The following is a 15,513-nucleotide window of genomic DNA, read 5'->3' as shown; positions in this document are numbered from 1 at the left end:
AACAAGGACTTGTACTGGTGGACACAGCAGGTATCTTCATAGACAGGTGCCGGCAAGCACGGCTGATGGACAGGCTGGCAGGCATGGCTGGAGTGCAGGACAGGTATACAGGATACATGTACTGGAACCTTAGAGCTAGTAAGTGTGTTAGACATACAAACAATGTTGTTCAGGCACCTCCATGCTGGTGGAGATGCCTTAAATACTAGCAGTCCTCTAGCTATTGGCTGGGGACATTTTAGAGAAGCACACGTGGCCCCTTTCAGAGGGGGTAAGTGCGCATGTGCACCCTAAGCACAATGCACCAAGCCAGATGGAAGATGCAGAATGGGGCGGGGGCTGTGGTGGTCAGTAAACTGGCATCTCTGAAGGTTGATGGGGAACAGAAGGCACAGACGCTGATGCTACACAAAGTAAGGCATTGCTCACATTTATCCAGCTCTCTGCACTGAGCGCTTACATCAGGATTTCCATGTAAATCTCTGAAATATGAGATTGAGATGGAATTCCCTGCAGAAGCTTCCCTAAAATTAGGCAGATGGAGATACTGTAGACTCTGTTTTTCCTATGAACTTGTGGTGTCTGTCTTTTTAGGCATGCATAAAAGGGCAGTCGACCACAGTTTTCTGCACCTCTGAGAAGGACACCGCTGATCAGAGAACAGACAGAGTCCAGAGTAACTCTGCTGCCTCATTATAGTGACTGGATCCCTCGAGGGCTTAATCTGTCACGTCATTTGGAGATTTAGATGGAAACCCTGATGTAAGTGCTCAGCATAAAGCGCAAATTAAACGTGATCTGAAAAGTTATGTTACATTTTCCAATAAATGCTTCAACTTAATCCAAATCCACAAAAAAGGAAGTTCCATCTCGGGTCTGTCATCTATCAATGGAAACACAGGAGGCCGGTGACACACAGACTCTGGAGAAGTCCTATGGCTCCTCATCCCAAAAGAAATTCAGCAAATTATGCACTCCCAAAACCAAATGTTCCCTCCCTTCTGAGCCCCGCAGTGTACTTAAACCAAATTTAGCATTCACATGTTTGGCATTTTTGTAGTGAAGAGAGCCCGCTTAATTTACAGGGTCCATGATTAAAGAAGCACGAGGTAGGCAAAATTTTTGGATAGGGCACTATAAGCAGTACAATGTTCTGGGCACTACATTGTACAAGCACTACAACGTACTGGGCAGTACAAGGTACTGGATGTCATGGACGTGGTTTGTGGAACCACTGTGCCATGGACCATGGAGAGCCTGAAGGGGCGTGACTAAGCGAACACTTGACTGTTCACTAGAGTCTCTGATGGTGAGGTTAGACTTGGCTCCCGATGAACGCCAGGTGCCACTCCAGGACAGAACAATGGACGCGCAGCAGCTGGACCCAGAGTACAGACTGGAGGGAGCAGCTGGCAGAGTTTGTATTAGAATGCAGCAGGGAGTGTCTGCATTAGAGTGCAGCAGGCAGGGTCTGCATTAGAGTGAAGCAGGCAGGGTCTGCAGTTGAGTGTAGGGAACGCACGTGCCCTAAGGACATGGCTATCCTGCTGGAAGCATGCAGAGCATGAGGAAGGAAAGAACTGTCTGCAGCATGGGTAAGTGAAGACACGCCGGAGGCTATGCCTGTTAGAACAGGGATCAAGTGTGGTGTTAACAGTACCCCCCTTTACATCCCCTCTTCTTCAAGCCATCTAGGTAGTTCCGGAGAAGAATCGGAGCATGAATATTCTCCTTAGGCTCCCAGGATCTTTCTTCGGGACCAAATCCCCTCCAGTCAATGAAGAGGAATGTCTTTCCTATCACCTTGTTGATGGTCAAGATGTTCTCCACTTCAAAAACCTCATCCGAGGCTGTTGACAGGGTTGTGGTACTGGGATCCTTGAAATAGGGACTCAGGATGACCGGCTTTAGTAGAGATATATGGAAGGAATTTGGAATCCGTAAAGGAGGCAGCTTCAGTTTATAGGAGACCTTGCTGATTCGCTTCAATACCTCGAAAGGCCTAATAAAACAAGGACCCAACTTGTAAGAAGGAACCTTCAGCCGGACGTACCTGGAGGAAAGCCATACCTTGTCACCAGGACGAAAGCATGGAGGATCCAGACGCTTTTTGTCTGCATATTTCTTCATACGGTGTACATGAGGTGTGTTGATATCTTCTGCGCTGCCGCAACAATACAATTTCCAAGCTTGATGAGGTAGTAATGGTGGTTTATTCAACACTTTTCAGGGTCTTAGTGACCCCTTCTTCAGGAAATGCCACACAGAACATAGAAAAACAATACACTTACATTCCTTAAGTACATGCATAATTCAAAAAAGGCGCCAACCATTCACGAGACACATGGTAACGAAGTTCAAAAGTAGCAGATAATTCATATAGATTTGTCTACACTAAATTTGACAAATGAAACAAAAGCTAATTTCCTTACTAATGAATTTATGTTTCTTACAGGCTGATGTGCAAAAAAATAAAAATAAAATGAAACATAATAAATAAAACATTCTCATGAAGTTTCACAACGGATAAAGAGGATCTGGCAAGAACTTGCAGAGAAAGGAAATCGTGTACCATATTTAGACGCGTTGTATTCAAGCCACCGAGGCAATTGATGAAACTTATGGAGGAATAAGTTATTAGGAGAAACTACCAGCAACATTTTTTTTATATATATGAAAACGTCTTTATTAATTCTTTATATTAGATGATTTTCTGTTTGTGTACAATAGATTGTTTCCCCCAAAAATGGTTCAAAAAGTGTTTCTTTTTTAAAAAACCCATTTAGAAATAAGAGAAAAAGGAGAAAAGCGAAAATATTGCAATAATAGAAAATGTTTTTTGAAAACTTCTTTTCTTAAGACATGGAAATATACTCAACATTTAGGAAGTTGTAAAATAAGCCCAGAATAAAATATATTCAAGATATGATGTCATTCTTAATGGAGGCACAAAGAGCAGTAAGAAGATTGTCAGATCCTGTCTGCAGCCGATCTTCTTACTGCTCTTTGTGCCTCCATTAAGAATGACATCATATCTTGAATATATTTTATTCTGGGCTTATTTTACAACTTCCTAAATGTTGAATATATTTCCATGTCTTAGAAAATGCTTTTTAAAAACTTCTTTTCTTAACTATTATTGCAATATTTTCTCTTTTCTCCTTTTTTTTCTTATTTCTAAAATAAAAAAAAAAAAAAAGAAAGAAACACTTTTTGAAACATTTTTTTGGGGAAACAATTTATTATGCATAAACAGAAAATCGTCTAATATAAAGTATTAATAAAGAGTTTTTCATATATAATTTTTTTTTTTTGCTGGTAGTTTCGCCTAATATCTTATTCCTCCATAAGTTTCGCCAATTGCGTTGGTGGCTTGAATATAATGCATGTAAATATGGTACACGATTCCCATTCTCCACAAGTTCTCGTCAGATCCTCTTTACCCGTTGTGAAACTTCTTGAAATTTTTTTTTCCGTTTTATTTATGTTTTATTGTATTTTTATATTTTTGCACATCAGCCTGCAAGAAACATAAATTTATTAGTATAAAATTACTTTTTGTTTCATTTGTCAAATTTAGTGCAGCCAAATCTATGTGAATTATCTGTTACTTTTGAACTTCGCTACCATGTGTCATGTGAAGGGTTGGCGCCCTGTTTCAGTTATGCATGTACTTAAGGAATGTAAGTGTATTGTTTCTCTATGTTCTGTGTGGCATTTCCTGAAGAATGGGTCACTAAGACCCTGAAACACGTTGAATAAACCACCATTACTACCACATCAAGCTTGGAAATTGTATTGTTGCGGCAGCGCAGAAGATATGCACACATCTCATGTACACTGTATCATATGGCCGGTAACCGTCCTGTGGATTTGCAGAAGCCGACATTTTGAGCGTGTGTCTCACATCATCAGGTGAGCAGTTTTTTTGGAAATTTTATCAAATCTGTGGGATAAGACCTTATTTGGGCTTTTTTCCTGTTTCTTGAAATACTGGTCTCTTCATACGGGCAGAGGATGCTTCTAAAGTGGCTTTGGAGTCCTCCCACAACTTCACAAAATCCTTGGAGAAGACATCTGCCACAGGGACATCAGAAGGAACTGTCACTGGGAGGGGAACCTCGGATTGCTGACCAAGCACAATATAGAACTGAGATTCTCCCGAGGCTTCACCAACGTGATTGTTATACGAGAACTCAGCCCAGGGAAGCAATTTCACCCAATCATTATGGTGGGCATTGACAAAGTGTTGGGGGTAATTGCCCAGGATCTGGTTGACACGCTCCACTTGCCCACTGGACTGGGGTGATAGGCCGATGAGAAATCCAAGACGATATCCAGATGTTTACAGAGAGCTTGCCAAAATCTGGGAGTGAACTGCGAACCTCGATCGGACAGAATGTGACGAGGAAATCAGTGCAGGCGGAAAATATGTTTCATGAAGCTGTCAGCCAGTTCAAGAATGGACGGAAGAGCAGAAAACGGGGTAAAATAAGTCATTTTGGAGAAGCGATCCACGACTACCCAGATGATGTTACAACCCTTAGATACTGGCAAATCTATAATGAAGTCCATAGCTATGTGCTGCCATGGACCAGATGGTACGGGTAACGGCAGGAGAGAACCGGCAGGAAGTCGACTGGGGACTTTATTGCAGGCACAAATTGAACAGGCAGCTATGTAAGCAAAGATTTCTCCCCTCATTGGATGGCCACCAGTAGTGGTGAGAAATCAACTATAGAGTCTTTCTTTGTCCCACGTGACCAGCCACCTTGGACGAGTGGTCCCAAGACAAATTTCGCTCTTTCTCAGATTCAGCCACAAGGATCTTCCCTGGAGGAATTCATGGCATAATGACTGGAGCAACAGTGACCATCTCGGATGGTTCAATGATAAATTGTGAATTCTCCTCTTGATCCTCGGACAGAAAAGTGCGAGAGAAGGACATCTGATCTGACATTCTTGTCACCGGACCTGAAATGTAAAAGAAAGTTAAAGGGGGCATAAAACAAAGACCACCTAGCTTGGCGTGGATTAAGTCTCTGGGCGGACTGGAGATATGCCAGGTTCTTATGGTCCATATAGATGACCACTGGATAGACTGCGCTGTCCAGCAGGTAACGCCACTCCTCCAGAGCCATCTTAATGGCGAGTAACTCTCGGTCCCCAATAGAGTAGTTACGCTTAGGAGCTGAGAAGGCCTCAGAAAAGAAACCGTAGGACATGTGGCTACCCGAGGAGGCCTTCTGGGTGAGCACAGCTCCAGCCCCATTGAGGATGCATTGACCTCTAGTAAGAACTGTTTGTTCAAATCCGGGACAAGAGACAGTGGAGAAGGACCATTTAAGAGAGCGGAAGGCCTCTTCAGACCGGGAGGACCAGTTCTTTTGATTGGCTCCCTTTCGTGGTCATAGCAGAGATAGGAGCAGTCAGCGTGGAGAAGTGAGGAATGAATTGCCGATAGTAATTAGAAAAGCCAAGGAATCGCTGAATTGCTTTGACCCCCATGGGCCGCAGCCATTTAAGAATGCCATTTAAGGACTTTCTCAGGATCCATTCCTGAGTCCGGTATCTGAGCTAATGTAACCCAAGAAGGGAAGAGAAGACTGTTCGAAAATGCATTTGTCACACTTGGCGTAGAGGCGATTCTCCCTCAGATGCTGAAGAACCTGCCGAATTGCTCGTCTGTGGAAGGCCAGATCCAAGGAGAATACTAGACAGCACCCAATGTGAGAGGGGATCTGCCCACCATCAGGACAGGAACCTACAGGTTAAAAAGGGGTGGTCCCCCTCGCCTCCTCAGTTTGGGTTCCTGTCCTGATGTCTACCAACAGGAATAGAATTTATCCGGGTCCAAGCAGCCTCTGAGCGATGTCTGAGGGAACGGCAGAGCCTGGGATGCCAGAACCAGCATCGGGGATGCTCTGCACGCAGACCCCTCCACGACTGGGGGATAGATGTCGCGATCCCAGGGTCCGGGGGAGGCCACCCTGGGTCACGTGGGTGCAGTGCAGGCGGAGAAGAAATCCCTGCGCTCATCCAGAACGGCCAGCTACGAAGTGGCCGCAGAAGGCAAAGCACTCGTAACCAGGAAGCTGAACCAGGTTCTTGAGGGGAAGACCGGGGAGGATTCCCTGAGGAGGTGTGGTCGGGACTTGTTAGGTCAGCGCCGGGTCTGCGGCCGGCGTACAAGCAGAATGTCCTCTGAGGGGGATATGGAGCACCTACTGGTGTCATAGGTGCCCGAGCAGCGCAAGAAAGGCAGCGGCGGTGGTAGCAGTCGCTCTAGGAGTGGGACTACTGACATCAGAGTGGAATGAGGGCGGCAGCATTCGGCGGCCCCAACGTCATGTGCTGAATCCCCTCCTCCGGAACCGGTACTCCACTGAACAGCTTCAGGTGGTGAGTGTTTAATGATCACCTAATACTGAATTTTCCCCTCTGTGCTTTGTTTTAGGTTAAAAAGTCAGCAAAAACGAAGCACAAGCAGTGTGCTTTATGCACAGTACCCCTACCTGACAGCTATGTAAAGAGGCTTTGTCAGGCTTGTATATGCCAGACCCTGGTGGAAGAGGCTCCCCTTCATACATCAGATTTGAGGGCTGTCATCAGAGAAGAGATTAAGAGTTTCCTTAAAGGGAGACACCATGAGAGGGCTAGTATGGAAAGATTGAGCTCAGGATCTAGTTCATCTATAATGGAGCAGCAGATTGAGCGCTCAGAATCCTCATCATTATCATTCTCGGACGAAGAGGGTATACCATGTTTCCCAGTAGAATATATGGACATATTAGTAAAAGCAGTACGCACCACCATGGGGGTCGCGGATAATAAAGAGCCCAAATCAGCCCAGGACCTCATGTTTGTGGGTTTGTGCCAAAGAAATTGCAAACCATTTCCAGTGAATGACAATTAAAAATCTCATTAAGCGGGAATGGGATAAGCAGGATAAGGGTTTTCTGCCATCTGCCGCAAAAAGAAGATACCCATTTGATGATGAGGTACAGGCTGAATGGGTAAAAATCCTTAAAGTGGACACAGCTGTGGCTTCCACATCAAAGTCAGCTGCACTACCCCTAGAGCAGGGGTGTCAAACTGCATTCCTCAAGGGCTGCAAACAGGTCATGTTTTCAGGATTTCCTTGTATTGCACACGTGATAATTTAATCACCTGCACAGAATGATTCCAGCACCTTGTGCAATGAGAAGGAAATCTTGAAAACACGCATGGTTTGAGGCCCTCGAGGAATGCAGTTTGACACCCCTGCCCTAGAGGATGTGGGCCTTAAGGATCCATCCGACAGGAAGGCAGATATGTTCTTAAAACGGGTTTGGGAGTCGACGGCTGGAGCCCTCGAACCGGCAATTTCAAGCACCTGCACTGCCAGATCCATTATAGTTTAGGTGACTCAACTGGAGAAGCAGTTACGGTCCAAAGTCCCTAGAGATAAACTATTGGATTCCCTCTCTCAGATGCGTGAAGAAGCAGCTTACCTGGCTGATGCATCGGTGAATACTCTAAAATTGGCCTCTAGGTCTGCTGGCCTCTCAAATGCTGCCCGGTGGGCACTCTGGCTTAAAAACTGGAAGGGGGATGCCTAGACTAGAGCAAAATTATGTGCCATTCCATGCCGGGGTGAGTACTTATTTGGCCCCATGCTTGACGATAATATTTCAAAGGCAGCGGATAGGAAAAAAAGATTCCCTAAACTATTTAATCCTGCTTTCAGGAACACCTTCAGAAAGTGGAGGTCCTTCCGGAAGAGATACTCGGACTGAGATTGGGAACCCGCGGAGCCAAAAAAGAGAGGTGCTTATTTTGGTAAGGCCTCAACATCCAAACGTAGACGCAACTATCGTTAGTTCTGTCCTCCCGGTGGGAGGTAGATTAAGTCATTTTTATGACCAATGGGCTAAAATAACATCCATTATGTGGATCCTGGGAATCATTTAATCTGGGCTGAAATTGGAATTTCGGAGAAACCTTCCGAACTTCTTCGTGCTAACAACTTTTTAATGCCCCAGAGCAGCAGCAAGCCCTAGAAATAGAAATTCTGCAGATGAGGGAAAAGAAAGTTCTGGTAGAAGTCCCTAAAGGCCAGGAAGGGAAAGGATTTTATTTTCCCTAATTTCTAGTTTCCAAGCCTGATGGTTCCTTTAGAACCATTATAAATTTGTGGAAACTGAATAACTTCCTGCAGTATCATACCTTTAAAATGGAATCTATTACAGTTGTGGCCAAAAGTATTGACACCCCTGCAATTCTGTCAGACAATACTCAGTTTCTTCCTGAAAATGATTGCAAATACAAATTCTTTAGTATTATTATCTTCATTTAATTTGTCTTAAATGAAAAAACACAAAAAGAATTGTCGTAAAGCCAAATTGGATATAATTCCACACCAAACATAAAAAAGGGGGTGGACAAAAGTATTGGCACTGTTCAAAAAATCATGTGATGCTTCTCTAATTTGTGTAATTAACAGCACCTGTAACTTACCTGTGGCACCTAACAGGTGTTGGCAATAACTAAATCACACTTGCAGCCAGTTGACATGGATTAAAGTTGACTCAACCTGTGTCCTTGTGTGTACCACATTGAGCATGGAGAAAAGAAAGAAGACCAAAGAACTGTCTGAGGACTTGAGAAACCAAATTGTGAGGAAGCATGAGCAATCCCAAGGCTACAAGTCCATCTCCAAAGACCTGAATGTTCCTGTGTCTACCGTGCGCAGTGTCATCAAGAAGTTTAAAGCCCATGGCACTGTGGCTAACCTCCCTAGATGTGGACAGAAAAGAAAAATTGACAAGAGATTTCAACGCAAGATTGTGCGGATGTTGGATAAAGAACCTCGACTAACATCCAAACAAGTTCAAGCTGCCCTGCAGTCCGAGGGTACAACAGTGTCAACCTGTACTATCCGTCGGCGTCTGAATGAAAAGGGACTGTATGGTAGGAGACTGTTGTGAATTAGACTTTTTGGCTCCCTCTTGTGGTCACTAGTGGTATGACTCTGGGATTGTCTTTTTTCTGTTTGGCACTCACCTGGGTCGTTAGTCCAGGGGTGTCGCTATATTAACTTCCTGGATCCTTAGTCCAGTGCCTGGCATCGTTGTAATCAGATCCTTCTGTTGCTCCTGTCTGCTGGTCCTGGCTCTTGCAAAATTAAGCTAAGTCTTGCTTCTTTGTTTTTTGAGTTACTTGCTTTGCTACTATTTTTGTCCAGCTTGTACTAAATGTGATTTCTGTCCTTGCTGGAAGCTCTAGGGGGCTGGTGTTCTCCCCCCGGCCTTTAGACGGTTCGGGGGTTCTTGAATATCCAGCGTGGATATTTTAATAGGGTTTTTGCTGACCGTATAAGTCATCTTACTATATTCTGCTATTAGCTAGTGGGCCTCTCTTTGCTAAATACCTAGCTCATTTTTTTTTTCCTCTCTTCCTCCCCTTTACCTCTGAGTGGCTTGAGCTTGCTGCAGACATGAATGTCCAGACCTTGATTACAAGTGTGGACCAGCTTGCTGCTCGTGTGCAAAGCATACAAGATTTTGTTACCAGTAGTCCTATGTCTGAACCTAAAATACCTATTCCTGAACTGTTTTCTGGAGACCGATTTAAGTTTAGGAATTTCAGGAATAATTGTAAATTGTTTCTATCCCTGAGACCCCGTTCATCTGGAGACTCAGTTCAGCAAGTTAAAATTGTTATCTCTTTTTTATGGGGCGACCCTCAGGATTGGGCCTTCTCGCTAGCGCCAGGAGATCCGGCATTGGCAAATATTGATGCGTTTTTTCTGGCGCTCGGATTGCTTTACGAGGAACCCAATCTTGAGGTTCAGGCAGAAAAAGCCTTGCTGGCTATTTCTCAGGGCCAGGATGAAGCTGAAGTGTATTGCCAAAAATTTCGGAAATGGTCCGTGCTTACTCAGTGGAATGAGTGTGCTCTGGCCGCAAACTTCAGAAATGGCCTTTCTGAAGCCATTAAGAATGTGATGGTGGGTTTCTCCATTCCTACAAGTCTGAATGATTCCATGGCGCTGGCTATTCAAATTGACCGGCGTTTGCAGGAGCGCAAAACCGCTAATCCTCTGGTGGTGTTGTCAAAACAAACACCTGATTTGATGCAATGTGATAGAATTCAGACCAGAAATTAGCGGAAAAATCATAGACGTCAGAACGGGTTGTGTTTTTACTGTGGTGATTCTACACATGTTATATCAGCATGCTCTAAACGCCTAACAAGGGTTGTTAGTCCTGTCGCCATTGGTAATTTGCAGCCTAAATTTATTTTGTCTGTGACTTTAATTTGCTCATTGTCCTCCTACCCTGTTATGGCGTTTGTGGATTCAGGTGCTGCCCTGAATCTTATGGATCTGTCGTTTGCCAAGCGCTGTGGTTTTGTTCTTGAGCCGTTGGTTAGTCCTATCCCTCTGAGGGGTATTGATGCTACGCCATTGGCGGAAAATAAACCGCAGTTTTGGACACAGGTAACCATGTGCATGACTCCTGAACATCGGGAGGTGATTCGTTTTCTTGTTCTGCATAAAATGCATGATTTGGTCGTTTTGGGGTTGCCATGGTTACAGACTCATAATCCAGTCTTGGATTGGAAGGCAATGTCTGTGTCAAGTTGGGGCTGTCAGGGTATTCATGGTGATTCCCCACCGGTGTCTATTGCTTCCTCTACTCCTTCGGAAGTTCCTGAGTATTTGTCTGATTATCAGGATGTGTTCAGCGAGTCCAGGTCCAGTGTTCTGCCTCCTCATAGGGACTGTGACTGTGCCATAGATTTGATTCCAGGTAGCAAATTTCCTAAGGGAAGACTATTTAATCTGTCTGTACCTGAGCATACCGCAATGCGTTCGTATATCAAGGAATCTCTGGAGAAGGGGCATATCCGTCCTTCCTCTTCCCCTCTTGGTGCGGGATTCTTTTTTGTGGCCAAGAAGGACGGATCTTTGAGACCTTGTATTGACTATCGGCTTTTGAATAAAATCACTGTTAAATTTCAGTATCCTTTGCCTCTGTTGTCAGACTTGTTTGCCCGAATTAAAGGTGCCAAGTGGTTCACCAAGATAGATCTTCATGGTGCGTACAACCTTGTGCGCATTAAGCGAGGAGATGAATGGAAAACCGCGTTTAATACGCCCGAAGGTCATTTTGAGTACTTGGTGATGCCTTTTGGGCTCTCTAATGCTCCTTCAGTGTTTCAGTCCTTTATGCATGATATTTTCCGGAAGTATCTGGATAAATTTATGATCGTTTATCTGGATGATATTCTGGTTTTTTCTGATGACTGGGACTCGCATGTAGAGCAGGTCAGGATGGTGTTTCAGGTTTTGCGTGAGAATGCTTTATTTGTTAAGGGCTCAAAGTGTCTCTTTGGAGTACAGAAGGTTCCCTTTTTGGGGTTTATTTTTTCCCCTTCTGCGGTGGAGATGGACCCAGTCAAGGTCCGTGCTATTCATGATTGGACTCAACCCAGGTCAGTGGTCTGAAGAGTCTGAAGAGTCTTCAGAAGTTCTTGGGTTTTGCTAACTTCTACCGTCGTTTTATTGCTAATTTTTCTAGCATTGCTAAACCTTTGACGGATATGACCAAGAAAGGTTCTGATGTTGCTAACGGGGCTCCTGCAGCCGTGGAGGCTTTCCAGGAGTTGAAGCGCCGGTTTACTTCGGCGCCTGTTTTGTGCCAGCCTGATGTCTCACTTCCCTTTCAGGTTGAAGTGGATGCTTCTGAGATTGGGGCAGGGGCCGTTTTGTCGCAGAGAGGCCCTGGTTGCTCTGTGATGAGACCTTGTGCCTTTTTCTCGAGGAAGTTTTCGCCTGCTGAGCGGAATTATGATGTTGGCAATCGGGAGTTGTTGGCCATGAAGTGGACATTTGAGGAGTGGCGTCATTGGCTCGAGGGTGCTAAGCATCGTGTGGTGGTCTTGACTGATCACAAAAATTTGATGCATCTCGAGTCTGCTAAACGCCTGAATCCTAGACAGGCCCGTTGGTCATTGTTTTTCTCCCGTTTTGACTTTGTGGTCTCATATTTACCAGGTTCAAAGAATGTGAAGGCTGATGCTCTTTCAAGGAGCTTTGTGCCTGACTCTCCGGGAGTCGCAGAACCAGTTGGTATTCTTAAAGAGGGAGTTATCTTGTCAGCCATTTCTCCGGATTTGCGACGTGTGTTGCAGAGATTTCAGGCTGGTAGACCTGACTCTTGTCCACCTGACAGACTGTTTGTTCCTGATAAGTGGACCAGCAGAGTCATTTCCGAGGTTCATTCCTCGGTGTTGGCAGGGCATCCGGGAATTTTTGGCACCAGAGATCTGGTGGCTAGGTCCTTTTGGTGGCCTTCCTTGTCACGGGATGTGCGGTCGTTTGTGCAGTCCTGTGGGACTTGTGCTCGAGCTAAGCCTTGCTGTTCGCGTGCCAGCGGGTTGCTCTTGCCCTTGCCTGTCCCGAAGAGGCCTTGGACACACATTTCCATGGATTTCATTTCAGATCTCCCGGTGTCTCAGGGCATGTCTGTCATCTGGGTGGTATGTGATCGCTTTTCTAAGATGGTCCATTTGGTACCTTTGCCTAAGCTGCCTTCCTCTTCCGATCTGGTTCCTGTGTTCTTTCAGAATGTGGTTCGTTTACACGGCATTCCTGAGAATATTGTGTCTGACAGAGGATCCCAGTTTGTTTCCAGGTTCTGGCGATCCTTTTGTGCTAGGATGGGCATTGAGTTGTCGTTTTCGTCTGCCTTTCATCCTCAGACTAATGGACAAACGGAGCGAACTAATCAGACTCTGGAGGCTTATTTGAGGTGTTTTGTTTCTGCGGATCAGGATGATTGGGTGACCTTCTTGTCGTTGGCTGAGTTTGCCCTTAATAATCGGGCTAGTTCCGCTACATTGGTTTCGCCATTTTTCTGCAACTCTGGTTTCCATCCTCGTTTTTCCTCGGGACATGTGGAGCCTTCTGACTGTCCTGGGGTAGATTCTGTGGTGGATAGGTTGCAGCAGATCTGGAATCATGTGGTGGACAACTTAAAGTTGTCACAAGAGAAGGCTCAGCGTTTTGACAACCGCCGCCGCGGTGTGGGTCCCCGACTTCGTGTTGGGGATTTGGTATGGCTGTCTTCTCGATTTGTTCCTATGAAGGTCTCCTCTCCTAAATTTAAGCCTCGCTTCATCGGTCCTTACAAGATATTGGAAATCCTTAATCCTGTGTCCTTTCGCTTGGATCTTCCTGTGTCGTTTGCCATTCACAACATGTTCCATAGGTCTTTGTTGCGGCGGTACGTTGTACCTGTGGTTCCTTCTGTTGAGCCTCCTGCTCCGGTGTTGGTTGAGGGCGAGTTGGAGTACGTGGTGGAGAAGATCTTGGATTCTCGTCTCTCCAGGCGGAGGCTTCAGTATCTGGTCAAGTGGAAGGGCTATGGTCAGGAGGATAATTCCTGGGTGGTTGCCTCTGATGTGCATGCGGCCGATTTAGTTCGTGCCTTTCACGCTGCTCATCCTGATCGCCCTGGTGGTCTTGGTGAGGGTTCGGTGACCCCTCCTTAAGGGGGGGTACTGTTGTGAATTAGACTTTTTGGCTCCCTCTTGTGGTCACTAGTGGTATGACTCTGGGATTGTCTTTTTTCTGTTTGGCACTCACCTGGGTCGTTAGTCCAGGGGTGTCGCTATATTAACTTCCTGGATCCTTTGTCCAGTGCCTGGCATCGTTGTAATCAGATCCTTCTGTTGCTCCTGTCTGCTGGTCCTGGCTCTTGCAAAATTAAGCTAAGTCTTGCTTCTTTGTTTTTTGAGTTACTTGCTTTGCTACTATTTTTGTCCAGCTTGTACTAAATGTGATTTCTGTCCTTGCTGGAAGCTCTAGGGGGCTGGTGTTCTCCCCCCGGCCGTTAGACGGTTCGGGGGTTCTTGAATATCCAGCGTGGATATTTTAATAGGGTTTTTGCTGACCGTATAAGTCATCTTACTATATTCTGCTATTAGCTAGTGGGCCTCTCTTTGCTAAATACCTAGCTCATTCTTATGTTTGTCTTTTCCTCTTACCTCACCGTTATTATTTGTTGGGGGCTTGTATCCAACTTTTGGGGTCTTTTCTCTGGAGGCAAGAAAGGTCTTTCTTTTCCCTTCTAGGGTTAGTTAGTTCTCCGGCTGGCGCGAGACGTCTAGAACCAACGTAGGCACGTTCCCCGGCTGCTTCTATTTGTGGTGCTAGGATTAGATATATGGTCAGCCCAGTTACCACTGCCCTATGAGCTGGTTTTTTTTGTGTTTGCAGACTTGGTATTTATTCCTGAGACCCTCTGCCATTGGGGTCATAACAGGAGACCCAGGAAGACCCCACTTCTTACCCCGAGACATTAAAAAGCCAGGCTGGAGTTTGCCATAATTTACCTGAAAAAGCCTAAAACGTTTTGGAAGAATGTTCTCTGGTCAGATGAGACAAAAGTAGAGCTTTTTGGGCAAAGACGATAATCTAGTGCCACCAATCAGCTCAAAGGTAGGTATTTAGCAAGGTAGGGCTGTAATATATTAAAATATAACTTTTAATTTATCTATTTAAAAGAGCCATTCAGACTCATAAAACCAACACTAATCAGATACACATAACAGACAAACATACGAATACTCTCAGGCGCTTCTTTAATGCGCCATTAAACTCCAGCACAATGTGAAGCACCATTAAATATGTGCTTTCTAAGTGACCTGTAATTTATACTTCATAAGATAAGCCACTTATATCAGCTGCTAATATACCGGAACAATCTCACCCAAGGTGCAGGTTCCTTGCTTCACAGCGTATGAATAAGATGAGTTGCGATGTCTGTACATATGAGGGAGCTCTCCACGCGCTCATTCAAAACCTCATTTCTCCAGATCCTATCCCAACCATCATTACGTCCTCCTTAATAGTTTGTTCTCCCAACGCGTTTCTTATGGCCTAATCATCAGGGGAGAGGCCGCTTGATCAAATCAGAAGTGTGTCATCCACCGTGCACACCTAGGAGGGTGAGTCGCCGCACGTATATTACCCTTATTTAAATGGAGACGCCAGTTCCCTCACGTGCGTGATTCGCCGGAGTACTGTTTCTGGTTTCCAGACGGTCACGTAATTTGTAATTCAGGTCGCCCAAAATAGGACGCACGTCCGCGTGAGCCGCGCGGTGACACGCAAACGTCACTACCGGTCCGGGGGTTCGGAGAAAAACTCCGCCACCAGAGGGAGTAGACGACGTGTCTGTCATGTGTGAAATTTTAACCCCACAGGTACTACAATCGTCTAGTTACCCACATTAGTAAATAGGGGAATGAATTTTTTCAAAAAAGAATTTTTTTTTTTTTTTTTTTATATACAGTATATACTGCATGTGTATATTTTGCGTGTCCTACAACCTCCAATCTTTGGAGGGAGGATACTTTAGAAAAGGCCTTGGTGGTTTCCAGAACCTAGGTATGCAACACTTCTAACTGGGCATTTATATTAAGGAGCTTCCTGAACATAGGTGCTCCTATAGAACTACA

At 45.2% G+C, this 15,513-nt stretch overlaps 1 protein-coding gene across 2 annotated transcripts in view; it reads left to right on the top strand.

Annotated features, from left to right (window-relative positions):
* LOC143806308 (protein Shroom4-like) overlaps positions 1-15,513 on the top strand; it is a 471,342-nt gene that overhangs the window by 310,483 nt on the left and 145,346 nt on the right. The gene's annotated exons all lie outside the window — the stretch shown is intronic.

Source organism: Ranitomeya variabilis, chromosome 2 (assembly GCF_051348905.1).
Source record: "Ranitomeya variabilis isolate aRanVar5 chromosome 2, aRanVar5.hap1, whole genome shotgun sequence".
Lineage (NCBI taxonomy): Eukaryota > Metazoa > Chordata > Amphibia > Anura > Dendrobatidae > Ranitomeya > Ranitomeya variabilis.
The sequence above is the reverse complement of the archived record's forward strand: the minus strand, read 5'-3'. Positions and strand labels throughout refer to the sequence as shown.